Source organism: Bos javanicus, chromosome 23, assembly GCF_032452875.1.
Source record: "Bos javanicus breed banteng chromosome 23, ARS-OSU_banteng_1.0, whole genome shotgun sequence".
Lineage (NCBI taxonomy): Eukaryota > Metazoa > Chordata > Mammalia > Artiodactyla > Bovidae > Bos > Bos javanicus.
Genome location: NC_083890.1, coordinates 24,877,699 through 24,891,127, shown reverse-complemented (window position 1 = coordinate 24,891,127; position 13,429 = coordinate 24,877,699). Strand labels below are relative to the sequence as shown.

The following is a 13,429-nucleotide window of genomic DNA, read 5'->3' as shown; positions in this document are numbered from 1 at the left end:
AAAATGTCTTTTCTTATGCATTTCTGAACAACTCTTTTGCCTACTGTGGGCTCTCCAGTGTTCTGGGAGGTAGGCAAGCAATAAGAACCCAGTGGACCCAAACTCTGTGCTCAGGGGACCCTGCTGTGGCAGCCTGGTCATCACAGCTCTGCTGCAAGAGGCTCTGTGGGGCTCTGCACAAGGGCCTCACCCTCATTTGACAAGGTCCCCCAGATCAGATCTCTATGATACAGGTGACATGTGTGAATTTGATGTGAATGAATATATATGACGTCATTTCCCCTGGCCTCTCATGGAGCCAGGGAGCCTGGATTGGGACTGATTCTGGCTCTGGTCATACGTGGGCCCTGCGGTGAACACTGCCCAGGAAATCTGGCCTTTGGAGTATCAGGTTCTGTTCTTCCTGGACTGAACTGCCCACCTCACCCTCACCCCGGAACCCCCAGGTGAAGGGGCGGGGCCAGAGCTGACAGACTCAAGGGGTCCCTGACTGTGTTTCCCTCCCTCTGGTCTGTTCTCCACTGACATCAAAATATTTTTCTAAAATGCAAACCTGAGAATCACCACCCTGTTTTACCTCCCTCAGTGACTCCCGCGGCCCGCGGGGTGCCCTCCTGCCTTCCCTCCGCACCCCTTGAGTGCTAGTCCCATCACACAAGACGTGTGGGGGTGGCCTGCGCCCTGCCTGGGCACCTTTGTTCCCTCCCAGGCCAGCTCCACCCCAGGGGCCACACTGAGCTCTGTGCTCCCTGGGGAGAGCTGGACGCACCTCTTTGCTTCCCCCAGAGCCCAGTAAACCCCCTGATGGCCACTGGCTTCCCTCAGCATCTGTGAGTTCCTGATGGGGGCCCAGCCCTGTGTATCCTCAGGGCTCCACCATGAATGGTTCTACCTCCACACACACCTCCATGGCCCAGGGGTCTGGGCTGTGGGAATTCCTCACAGTCCCCACCCACTCTCATCTGCCTGACAGCTCTATTCATTCATCCAAGTCTTCAAGACCAGGATGTTCATATCACTCCAATGCTATGGACAGACCTTGCTTTGATCCTAATGCAAGTAAGCCAACTGCACATAAGTCTTTATGAGACATTGGGAAAATCAGAATGCTGAACATTTAATGAAATGAATGAACTTCAAGTATAAAAGATATAAATTATAACATTTTAGTGTGACAGAATAGTGTGATTATGTTTAGAAAAAGAGTCCTTACCTCTTAGAGGTAAATTTAATAGTTGTGGGATGGATGCAGTCATGCGCTGTGTAGGATTTGCTGCACAGTAATCCTGTGCTCTGAGGAAGTAAACAGGTCTGTGTGTTGGTTTTCTACGGTTGCTGTGTCAACTTACTACAACTGGGGGGCTTAAAACAACACGATGAATTCTCTCACACTTTTGGAGGCCTGAAGTCCAAAGTTAAGGTGCTGCATTGCCTCTGGACACTCTTGGGAGAAGTCTTCCCTGCCTCTTCCGGCTTCTGGTGGCTTTTTGCATCCTTCCTTTCCATGACTCATGGCCACATCACTTCATTCTCTGCCTCCATCTTCACATCACCCATATGTGTGTGTCTGTGTATTTTCTCTTCTGCTATAAGCACACTTGTTGTTGGGTTTGGGCCTATCTATATTACCCAGGATAGTCTCACTTCAGTTTCCTTAATTACATCTGCAAAGAGTCTTTCTCCAAATTCCATCCCATCCAGAGGTTCCAGGTTTTCAGATGTGGACTTTTTTTTCTTTTGGAGACAAACATCATGCCTCAGATTGTAGAGAATTCACCTGTAATTTTCTGCAGGAGATCCAGTTTCAATCCCTGGGTCAGGAAGATCCCCTGGAGGATGGAATGGCAACCCACTCCAATATTTTTGCCTTGAAAACCCCAGGGACAGAAGAGCCTGGAAGGTACAGTCCATAGGGTAGCAAAGAGTCAGACACAACTAAGCATGAACCCATGTCATACAATGTTTAGGACGTATTTATATGAAAAAATTATTTATTATGTGTCTGAAGTTCATATCTAATTGGGTGTCCCATATTTATCTACAACTCAGGGTAAAGAGTATGGCAGAGGTCCATGTGAACCTTCATGACCGCAGCTCCCTGGGGTCCCCACAGTAGATTTTATCATCTGCTTTAGTGCCTGTCTCCAATTCATGAAAGCCAATTCAAGAAAAGTAAGTTTTCTGCAAAGGCCATCCTTCATTGACTGGCAAGAGGATACAATCAACTTAAATTTTGTGTTTAATCTTTAATTGCTGATCTCTAAAAGAGTTATTAACAAGGTGTATCCTGATAAGAGGACAATTTGCCTTTTTCTTTTTTAATCTAGCATAAAACCAGTGGCCCTGAACACCATGGGGGTGGCTTTTCCTTAACTGGACTCCACCCCTTTCAGAGAGGAGGAGTCAGTCAGTCAACTGTGACAAGAGCTTGTAAACACACGTGAACTTGGCACTGAGGTGCTGAGCCAAGTGGGAGACAGACTTTCGTAAGTTAAGTACTGACTTTGCATGTCTGTATAATGTTTCCTTAGCACAAGAAAACTGTTTCACACTCACATGTGCCTTCTTGCTCTGCTTAGGGGACATTCAAGCTGTTTAGTCAATTGCTATTGGATATAGAAATGTAAAAATGAAGAATGTCGAAAACTAAGCATGAGAATTTAGATCTGAGACAAATTAATGATATGAGGGGAAAAAAGGATGGCAGCATTTTAGACAATCCAAGAGTGTGACCAGCATGAGAGGGGAGAGTAGGTGTTTATGCTAAAGCTGCCTGCTCTGTAGACACAGGCAACACACAGCAGGTAGGAATTGCGATGCGGTAACACTATGTGGACTCGGAAACTCAAAATTAAGATTTAACTATAATTGGAATGACTCAGTTACTGCCAGCAAAACTGGATTTTAACTCAGTCTTTGCTGTGACTGGCCAGCTGGCAAGTCTCCCTCTGTCTCTCTTGGAGCTCAAGCAATTCATGGGAAACCTAGAAATTGGCTGGAGCAGGGTTTATCAACCTTGGCCCTATTGACATTTCAAGCTGGGTAATTCTTTGTTGCGGGGACCTGTCCTGTATATTGTCTTTTTTTTTTAAGTTAAAAATATTTGCTAGAGAAATGTACATTGAATTAGGCTTAAGGAATGTACTTGACAACAGTGTTAACCTATATATTGATTTTCTTCAAATTTGCAAACTTGACGCCTCTCAGATACTTGCAGTGATAGTTTAAAAAGTTTTAAAAGAAACTGTCACTTCATCAATATAAATGACACAGTGAAGATCAATATTCTCACTTTCCCTTTCACTCTGTACTTACAGAAAGAACACAGGCTGTGGGAGAGGTTCCTTCCTCATGTAGTGACCACCCGGAAAGTAGACCAGAAGATGAACGTGCCTACAGGAGAATTTCTGTATTTTACAAAATACCTTATCCTGGGAGATATCATAGTTTAGAAGCCAGCTGCATCAATCATAGATGTTTCCAACTAAATATGCAATAAATGTGCCTGTTAAGATAACAGGGTTGTAGCATGAGTTGAGAAAGCAGCGATGACATATATACACTATCACGTGTGAAATGGGTCACAGTGGGAAGCTGCTACAAGGGAGCCCAGCCTGGAGCTCTGTGACCCCCTAAGGGGGGTGGGATGGGAGTGCGGAGGGAGGCTCAAGAGGGAGGGGATATATATATATATATATATAAAATTGTGACTGATTTCAGTTATTGTACAAAGGAAATCAACACAACATTGTGAAATATTTATCCTCCAATTAAAAAATTAAATTAAAAAAGACAACAGGATTGATGGGAAAAGCTGGATACAGTGCAGACTGGGGAGTAATGAGCAATCAGACGCACGGGGGAGGCAGCCCCACCACCCCCAACATCAGAGACACCTCCGGTCTCTCCGCAGTGATGTGGCGCCCTTCCACCTAGTTTTAATAACCAATGTCCCCAGACGTTGCCAAATGTCCTCTGGGCTAGGGGAGCAAAATCAGCCCCAGTTAAGAATCACTGGTTCATATGACTTTTCAGACTCCTAAACACAGGAAGTCTGGATGTGAAAACTAGGTAATACAGGAGCAGAGAATTAGCTTCCAAAAGTAAAGAAATTCACCTGACTGGAAGGTACAAGTCATTCGAATCAGAATGCAGACAAACAACGCTCTGTTACCAGTATTACTATTGGGGGTAAATCAAAAGCCTGAGGCAGGAGAGGTTCAGTGAGATCCTGTGAAAGTCCGAGAGTTGTCCAGGGCATGGCAATTCACAGGGAAAATATGGTACCTAAGCCTGAAAAAAGAAGATACTGAGACTGGGTAGAGAAGAAGTGTTGTAGCCACTCCTTCAGGAAACAAACTCACTCAGAAGCACAATGCAGATAGTGGAGTGCAGTTTATTACCCCGGCGGGCCCAAGGCAGAGTCTCCTCTTAGCCAAGGACCCTGACCAGTTTTTCTGAAAACCTTATATACCCTAAACGTATGTGTCTAAACCCACCTCCCCAAATTCCCTGAAACTAGTCTGAACAAAGAAAAAAGAAAAATACAATCAAAGTCAACCCGGGATTCATATGCCTTAAACCTAGGTAATTAACAGTGGACAATTATCAATAGGCTTGTGGTCATTCCTCAATAAGCATAATAGAACGTATGATTCTATTTGGTTACACAGATAATTAGGATATTCTTTTAGGTGATGGAGAGCCCTGGGGCTCTTCCTTCTGGGGTTCTGGTTTTCCAGTTGGTCTGTCATTTTCATAGATACTGGGTATATAGCTCAAAGTCCACAGTCTGGCCCAAGATGGAGTCCTGCTTTCGAGAGCCTGTTCTGTTTCCTCCTTCAGAAGTATTGTTGAAGATGCTACAGAGAGCAGCATTTCAATGGGCATGAGGTTTGACCCCATGAGAGTCACTGGCTTGGAGGCTTGAGATGCTATGGCACTGGGGCCAACCGGGCCAGGCAGGCAGCACTCTCTGCTTTCTCAGCCTGCAGCCTCTCCCCTTGTTCTGACTTGGTGGCTGAGAGAATCATGCTCCTTGGCATGGAACCCATTCAAGTGAAGTCATTGCAGGGCTCTTTGTGTGCTGTCAGTTGTCTACAAACCTGTTTTTCTGGCTAGATTTCAACCCCTCCAGGGCAGGGACCACATCAGATTCCTCTTGTGTTCCCCACCAGCCATCATTTCTTAGTGCAGGCAACTGCTCAATGAGTGTTAGTTGAGGAGGAAATCCGTGGACAGGTCAACCGGACAGAAGATGCTGAAGAAAGATCAGTGAGGGACAGGAGGGTGGAGAGAAGGGTACTGAGTGAGAGCCCCTGGACTCCTGCTATAGAAAGGAGTGGGCTTCCCATTGCCATGGCTGGAACCCATTCAAAGGGGCTGGGTGGCGGGCAGAAGATTCCAGAGGGTCCAGATCAGGGAGTGAGTGGGAGGGCAAAGGCCTGGGGGAACGGCAGGCGGGGTGCATGGTTCAGGGGCAGAACTGGGGGTCCACTTCAGTCTTAGGGTTTCAAAAGGCTGTGCCAGACCTCGCTGAACCTTTGCCAAAAACTTCCTCCAATCCAGGTTATCTAGTCAGCGAGCATCACTGATCTTTCACACAAGACAAATAAAAAGAGAACCAGTTTATAAAGTAGTTGACAGAATCTGGATATATATAAAATCCTGTTCTTACTAGAGCTACAGGGGCTGAAGTGACTTAGCACAGCAGAGCACAGCACGAGAGCTGGAAGTCAAGAGGGAGATAGCAGATAGACAGACACACAGACAGAAGCCTCGCGTGCTCCCCAGTGTGCTCACTCAGCCATCTCCCAGGAACTGGGAGCAGAATGGAAGCTGGATTTGCTGCTCCCTGTTATGAATTTTTTATGCCTTATCTAATTGAATTTCCTCAACAGCCCTCACTAGTAGACATAGCTGTATTTCAAAAGAGAACACTGAGGTACAGAGATTAAACAACTCTCCTGGGTTTATACATCTTATAAGGAAAGGAGTTGGGCTTTGTCTCTAAGCCTCCTTTCTCTCTGCTAAGAAACGCTGTTATTAGGAGCCCCCTCCCACCTACTCCCTGAGATACAGCTCCTTTAGTTCACACTGGAATCATCCCAAGACACATTCCTTTTCAGAGAATGTAAGCCTACCTCCTTATGAAGGTCAAATATAGTTATACTAGTGCTCAGGATACTCACAGTAAGTTTTTAAGGTCTGGGGTAAAGTAAGGTACGTTTTTATCCGTTTTTCCTCATATCAAGCCCCTAAGAATCAGCTAACAGAATTAACGTTTCCTTCTCTCCTATTTGGAGAAGGGAATGGCACCCCACTCCAGTACTCTTGCCTGGGAAATCCCATGGACAGAGGAGGCTGGTAGGCTGCAGCCCATGGGGTCACTAAGAGTCGGACACGACTGAGCGACTTCGCTTTTCACTTTCATGCACTGGAGTAGGAAATGGCAACCCACTCCAGTGTTCTTGCCTGGAGAAAATTGACTAACGGATTCTGCATGGGGAACAAACTAATATTGAGGGTCTCAGAGACCAGCAGAGAGGGGGTATAAGCATTACATGGTTGAGGGGGAGCCCCAGACCAGAAGTCAGAAGATGTCTTCAAAGGACCCCAATGCTCACAAAACGAGTGAGCTAGGAGAGCAGCTTCCGCTCTTTGAACTCGAGTTTTCTCCTCCTGACAATAAGATACTAGAAGCCGTTTCCGGGGTTGTCCTGAGGGTGGACACACTTGCTAGATATTGAGTGTGAATCGGAAACACACGTGTGTGATGGATGGCAAGTTACTGAACCTCTCTAGTTCTCGTTTTCTGGGGGCCAGAAAGTTTATATCACTTTGGCCCCAGCCTTCAAAAGGTTAAGAAAGTTACTTATAAGAAAGATGAGATAAAATATTATGCAAGTTAAAACTTCATTTCTCTTTGTAACATGATCTTTGGTCAGTGGATAAGGGAGCTTTGTGTAAGGGGACCTGTGACCTCCACTTCACAGGGACACCCTTCTCAGAATTCTGCTGAATCACAGCTCCTCCATTCCCCATGATAAGAAAAGTACAATATACACAATCTCCAACTTCAAGACTGATGAGTTAAGTATGTTTCCAAGGGATCCTTTACTTTCTAAAAGTTAGCACACTGATTCTTACATTAAAAATATGAATATTGAAATAAAAAATAAATAAGCCAAAACTAAATAAAATTTTTAAAATGTGAATATTGAAAACATTTTGTTATCTAAAATTCAAGTTATTCATACTTTATCAGCTAAAGAGAAGTATATTTTTGTCCTGAACATTCAACAAAATGTTGCAATGCTTTCAAACAGAGCTGGGATTTGGATAGAAAGTGCAGCTGTTTCGTCCTATATTCTGGCTTTGGGGTTCCTGCTTTTACTAAGTCCTGTATGTTTCCATTCACTTCCATGAGAGAACAATTGGGTTGGTCATAATGTTTGTTTGAGTTTTCCTGTAACATCTTACAGAAAAACCTGAAGGAACTTTTTGGCCAACCCAATAATTTCTGTGCATTGTTGGAGCCTTTGAGTTTCATTCTCTGGTTTCCTGCTATGTCCACTCCACACACAAGCTGCTGTAGACCAGGGGCTTTCAAACGTCATGGACCTGACAAGACCCAAGTATCTCTAACCATTACAATGATGAAATGAGTGTGCCCACGTGCTTTCTTCCACGTGAACATGCAACAAACACATAACGGAAACTGATAACTCATGAAATGATGCTTTCTTTTAAAAACTGGAAAATTTCACAGTCCACTGAAGGATTGTCATGCCTAGTTTGAAAAATGTTAATGTGAAAAATGAAGCCAAGACTTGGGTTCATATAGAAATGGGTTTGAATTCCAGGTCTGCCACCAACTTTGTGCAAGTTACCCTAAAAATTTCAGTATCCCCAACTGCAAAATGAGAGCAATGGCAAACTTCATAGCAGGTGATTCTTGTGGGGTTAAATGAAGATAAATTTGTGAGAATGGGCAGTGCATGACAGACATAGAACAAATGTCAGTTCCACCTAGACTGTACAGTTAATGCAGTAACATCCCTTTCTCTAGACATAAGATGCACCAAGAGAGGCAGAATGTACAATTCCAAGAAAATGGAAGGATTTGGCATCCTGTGTAGGTGGAAAGAATCAGGATCCTTTGAGCAACAGTAAAGCAAATATGAGTCCTAACTTCAGCTTTTGAACAAATGCAGCATAATAGGGTAGGAGTTGAACATGGACTCCATCTCCTCCTCCTCCTGTCTGTGAAATCCTCTGGCTCCAAGTTCCCTCCTTCCCAAGCTCCCAGGACCTGCATATGTGTGGGTTCCCACCCTGCCCTTTTTTCAATCCATGGTGTGGATTCCCACGAATGTTATTTAAGCTCTGAGGTCCATTCCATTAACTGAAAAATGGAGATAATAACTATTTCATGGGATTCTTGTGAGAATTAAAGATATAATGCATTCAAAGTGGTCAGCATTGGGGCAGGACTATTAGGAGTTTTGCAATAAATACTAGTTCTCTAATCCTTCCCCTCCCCAACACCAACCCATGCATCCATACCACAGACTCACCTCTTAGCCTGCCAAGAAAACAGATTTTACCCAGTGGAGGCTGGACAATGGTTTGGTGGAATTTCCCACAGCTGGCTATTGAGAGTGGGAATTTGGGCTAAGGAAGACATTCCAAGGACTCTTCCAATTGCCATGAGGAAGGCCGATTCTTCAGCATTGTTGGTACTGTTCAGCCATGTATCATAATGGCGTTAGCTTCTATGTTTTTATGCTTTGTCCATTTATTCATTCATTCATTCACTTGTTGGTTCATTAAGGGTTAGAGAAACTAGGAGACTGCCATCATGGCAGGGAAGCCCATTCTTCATTATCTCAATGGACGGGGCAGAATGGAGTGCATTCGGTGGCTCCTGGCTGCAGCTGGAGTGGAGGTAGGTTTCATCTTCAGTTGGATCTAAATTGACCGTGCATGCCTAGTATCTCGGAGAAGGAAATGGCAACCCACTCCAGTACTCTTGCCTGGAAAATCCCATGGACTGAGGAGCCTGGTAGGCTACAGTCCATAGGGTTGCAGGAAGTCGGACACGACTGAGCAACTTCACTTCACTCACTTCATACTTTATCACTGGAAAAAGAAATGGCAACCCACTCCAGTGTTCTTGCCTGGAGAATCCTATGGACAGAGGAGTTTGGCGGGCCATGGTCCATGGGGTCGCAGAGAGTTGGACACGACTGAAGTGACTAAGCATGCCTCGTCTCTCAGTTGTGTACAACTCTTTGCAATCCTATAGGCCAGAGCCTGCCAGGCTCCCCTGTCCATGGGATTCTCCAGGCAAGAACACCGGAGTGGGTTGCCATTTCCTACTCTAGGAAAATTGACTGTATCAAACTACTTTTCTCACAGAGGAAATTTTCCTTATAAAATGAACTGCTAATAATTTTGCATTAAAAACACTTATTAGGTATTAGATTAACAGATTTTTATTGAAATTTCTTCTTTTCAAAGAAAATAAACAATAAAAATAAATTTGTTTGTTTATTTGTTTTTGGCTGTGAGGCTTGCAGGATTTTAAGTCTCTGACCAGAGATCAAAAGCAGGCCCACAACAGTGAAAGCCCATGCCCTAACCACTGAATTGTCAGAAAATTTCCTGAATTTTGATTTTTAGAACTGTAAAATTGCCGGAGTCCAGCCCCGGCTGGATCCAGGGATTCCCTCGGGAGGACGGTGTCGGTGATTTAAAGGGATAGCGTCAGTGGAGAGAATCAGAGGCCTAATTATAATTGGTTTATGTGGGAAATCAATATAACCCGTGACACCAGGTTTGCACTGACCACGGAGGCCGGAGGCGCTCTCTCGAATCGCGGAAGGTGCCCCACCTTAGGCACCTTCTCGAGTGGGTCTTAGAAGCCCAGGCAAGTAAGTGGTCTCAGCGGACTCCCACGCTCCAATTACTTTGGCCTGAAGAAAGAGTAGAGACAAAAGGAGAGAAAAGGAGATGAGAAAGAACGACACAGGGAGACCGAGGGTGAGCAAGGCCCGCACTTTATTTTCCAAAGTAGTTTTTATACCTTAAGTTGTGTGTAGAGTATAACAGGGGAAGGGGTAGAGTCATGCAAGGTCAGCAGTCCTTGATTCTTATCGAAGCCAGGCTTTCTTTCTGCAAACTTATCATATGCAAAAGTTTTAGGTGATTTACATCATCTTCTAGCCAGGAAGCCTGTTAACATTTTATGACCCTTTCTTCGGAAAACTTATTTTTCTCTAAAGGTGATTATTCTAAAGTCAGGCGCCACCCTCCGAAAGCATTAGATAAAGTTGCATTCCTATAAGGCAAAAGTGTGGTGGGCTATAACAAGAAAAGAATTAACTCAAGGGTCCAAGGTTACAAACATTAAAGCTACTACTTACATTTCTATACACCAACTATATTAATCAATACACTCCCAGGGACACAGTAGGTAAGGGATATGGAAACTTGGCAGCAAGCATTAGCTCAACAAAGAAATCCTCTACTAGTTCTATTTGATTTTAACTCTCTGAAAAGCTCTGCATTGTTAGAATATCTTAAGCTTCCCGTGCCTCTCCTGGTTGGGAGGCTGTGAATCTGAACAAACCTGTCAGGCAAGCTAGAAAGTTATCAGAGGGGTTTGAATTGAAACACTCCTATTATGCCCAGGAGACTTATTAACTAGAGTTTTAAGTTGATTTTCTTACAGAGAAAGGTGGTCAGGGATAGCCCCCTGTTAATGTCAGAAGAGTTGGTGAAAGTCGTAAAATAGTAAAACAGACAGATTTTGGTTTTGGGGTAGACGCTCAGGCAGGCCCAGAGGGGCACCCCTGGAGTTCTGGCTCGCCTTGCCCACCAGAACTCTCCCACATGACCTTGTCATGCGTGGGGATTCCCGTGCTGGCTCCTGGCATAAAATATTTATTATATTCATGAGCAATTAGAAACATGAATATTAAATATCAATTAATAATAAGTAATTATTATTAATATGTCAGGCATTTTAATATATTGTGATCAGTTTTAAAATAAGTTTAATGATCTAGTGATATACCATGAAGTACTTAAAGATGAAATGTATAATATCTGGGATTTGTTTCAAATTATTACCAGGGACAGGGGGGTAGGCATATGGATGACTTGCAATTGGGCTGCGCTGATAATTATTGAAGCTGGTTGATGGTTACAAGGCGAATCATTGCATTTTTTATTTTGTGTATGCCACAAATTTCCATAATAAAAAGAAAAAATATACATATTAGAAAAGAAATGTAATTAAAGTTAAAACATAAATCAGAAATATAGAGCAGTACAGATTGTAACAAACTGCCTGTTGGATTTAATGCATTCATTTAGCAATGAATTTGTTGGGCACCTTGAAGAACCAGAGATCAAATGGCCAACATCTGCTGGATCATCGAAAGAGCAAGAGAGTTCCAGAAAAACATCTATTTCTGCTTTATTGACTATGCCAAAGTCATAGTCTGTCTTTGACTGTGTGGATCACAATAAACTGGAAAATTCTGAAAGAGATGGGAATACCAGACCACCTGACCTGCCTCTTGAGAAACCTGTATGCAGGTCAGGAAGCAAGAGTTAGAACTGGACATGGAACAACAGACTGGTTCCAAATAGGAAAAGGAGTACGTCAAGGCTGTATATTCTCACCCTGCTTATTTAACTTATATTCAGAATACATTATGAGAAACGCTGGACTGGAAGAAGCACAAGCTGGAATCAAGATTGCCGGGAGAAATACCAATAACCTCAGATATGCAGATGACACCACCTTTATGGCAGAAAGTGAAGAGGAACTAAAAAGCCTCTTGATAAAAGTGAAAGAGGAGAGTGAAAAAGTTGGCTTAAAGCTCAACATTCAGAAAACGAAGATCATGGCATCTGGTTCCATCACTTCATGGGAAATAGATGGGGAAACAGTGGCAGACTTTATATTTTGGGGGCTCCAAAATCACTGCAGATGGTGACTGCAGCCATGAAATTAAAAGATGATTACTCCTTGGAAGAAAAGTTATGACCAACCTAGATAGCATATTGCAAAGCAGAAATATTACTTTGCCAACAAAGGTCTGTCTAGTCAAGGCTATGGTTTTTCCAGTGGTCATGTATGGATGTGAGAGTTGGACTGTGAAGAAAGCTGAGCGCCAAAGAATTGATGCTTTTGAACTGTGGTGTTGGAGAAGACTCTTGAGAGTCCCTTGGACTGCAAGGAGATCCAACCAGTCCATTCTGAAGGAGATCAGCCCTGGGATTTCTTTGGAAGAAATGATGCTAAAGCTGAAACTCCAGTACTTTGGCCACCTCATGCAAAGAGTTGACTCATTGGAAAAGACTCTGATGCTGGGAGGGATTGGGGGCAGGAGGAGAAGGGGACGACAGAGGATGAGCTGGCTGGATGGCATCACTGACTCGATGGACATGAATTTGAGTGAACTCTGAGAGTTGGTGATGGACAAGGAGGCCTGGCATGCTGCGATTCATGGGGTCGCAAAGAGTCGGACATGACTGAGTGACTGAACTGAACTGTCTGAAAATCACTGCAGATGGTGATTGCAGCCATGAAATTAAAAGATGCTTACTCCTTGAAAGGAAAGTTATGACCAACCTAGGTAGCATATTAAAAAGCAGAGACATTACTTTGCCAACAAAGGTCTGTCTAGTCAAGGCTATGGTTTTTCCAGTAGTCATGTATGTATGTGAGAGTTGAACTATAAAGAGAGCTGAGCACTGAAGAATTGATGCTTTTGAACTGTGAAGACTCTTGAGAGTTCCTTGGACTGCAAGGAGATCCAACCAGTCCATCCTAAAGGAGATCAGTCCTGAGTGTTCATTGGAAGGACTTATGTTGAAGCTGAAACTCCAGTACTTTGGCCACCTGATGCAAAGAGTTGACTCATTGGAAAAGACCCTGATGCTGGGAAAGATTGAGGGCAGGAGGAAAGGGGACGACAGAGGATGAGATGGTCGAATGGCATCACTGACTGAATGGACATGTTTGGGTAAACTCCGAGAGTTGGTGATGGACAGGGAGGCCTGGCGTGCTGCGGTTCATGGGGTTGCAAAGAGTCGGACACGACTGAGTGACGAACTGAACTGAACTTGAAGTTCTGGGCTTCGTACCAGGTCCTGGAGATACAAGAATGGTCAAGATAGATACAGTCCCTACCCTCAGGCCGCTTACACTCTAGTAAGGATGCAGACACGTATGTGGGTGATTAAAAGAGGACTGGGAGCACCTAGGAGGACACCCAAAACCTGAGTGAAAAAACGCCATATTCTCAGTAGTAAACGGATAGGTTTCAGTGGGACTCTGTTGAGTGCTGCCCTCTAGAGGTGTCACTCAGAAAAGCACTTCTCAACCCAGATCAGAGGGAGCCAGCAA

The 13,429-nt window shown here is 44.1% G+C and overlaps 1 pseudogene; it reads left to right on the top strand.

Annotated features, from left to right (window-relative positions):
• The first annotated feature begins 892 nt into the window (after nt 1-892).
• The window catches only part of LOC133236417 (glutathione S-transferase A1-like), a 34,994-nt pseudogene continuing 22,457 nt past the window's right edge, over nt 893-13,429 (top strand).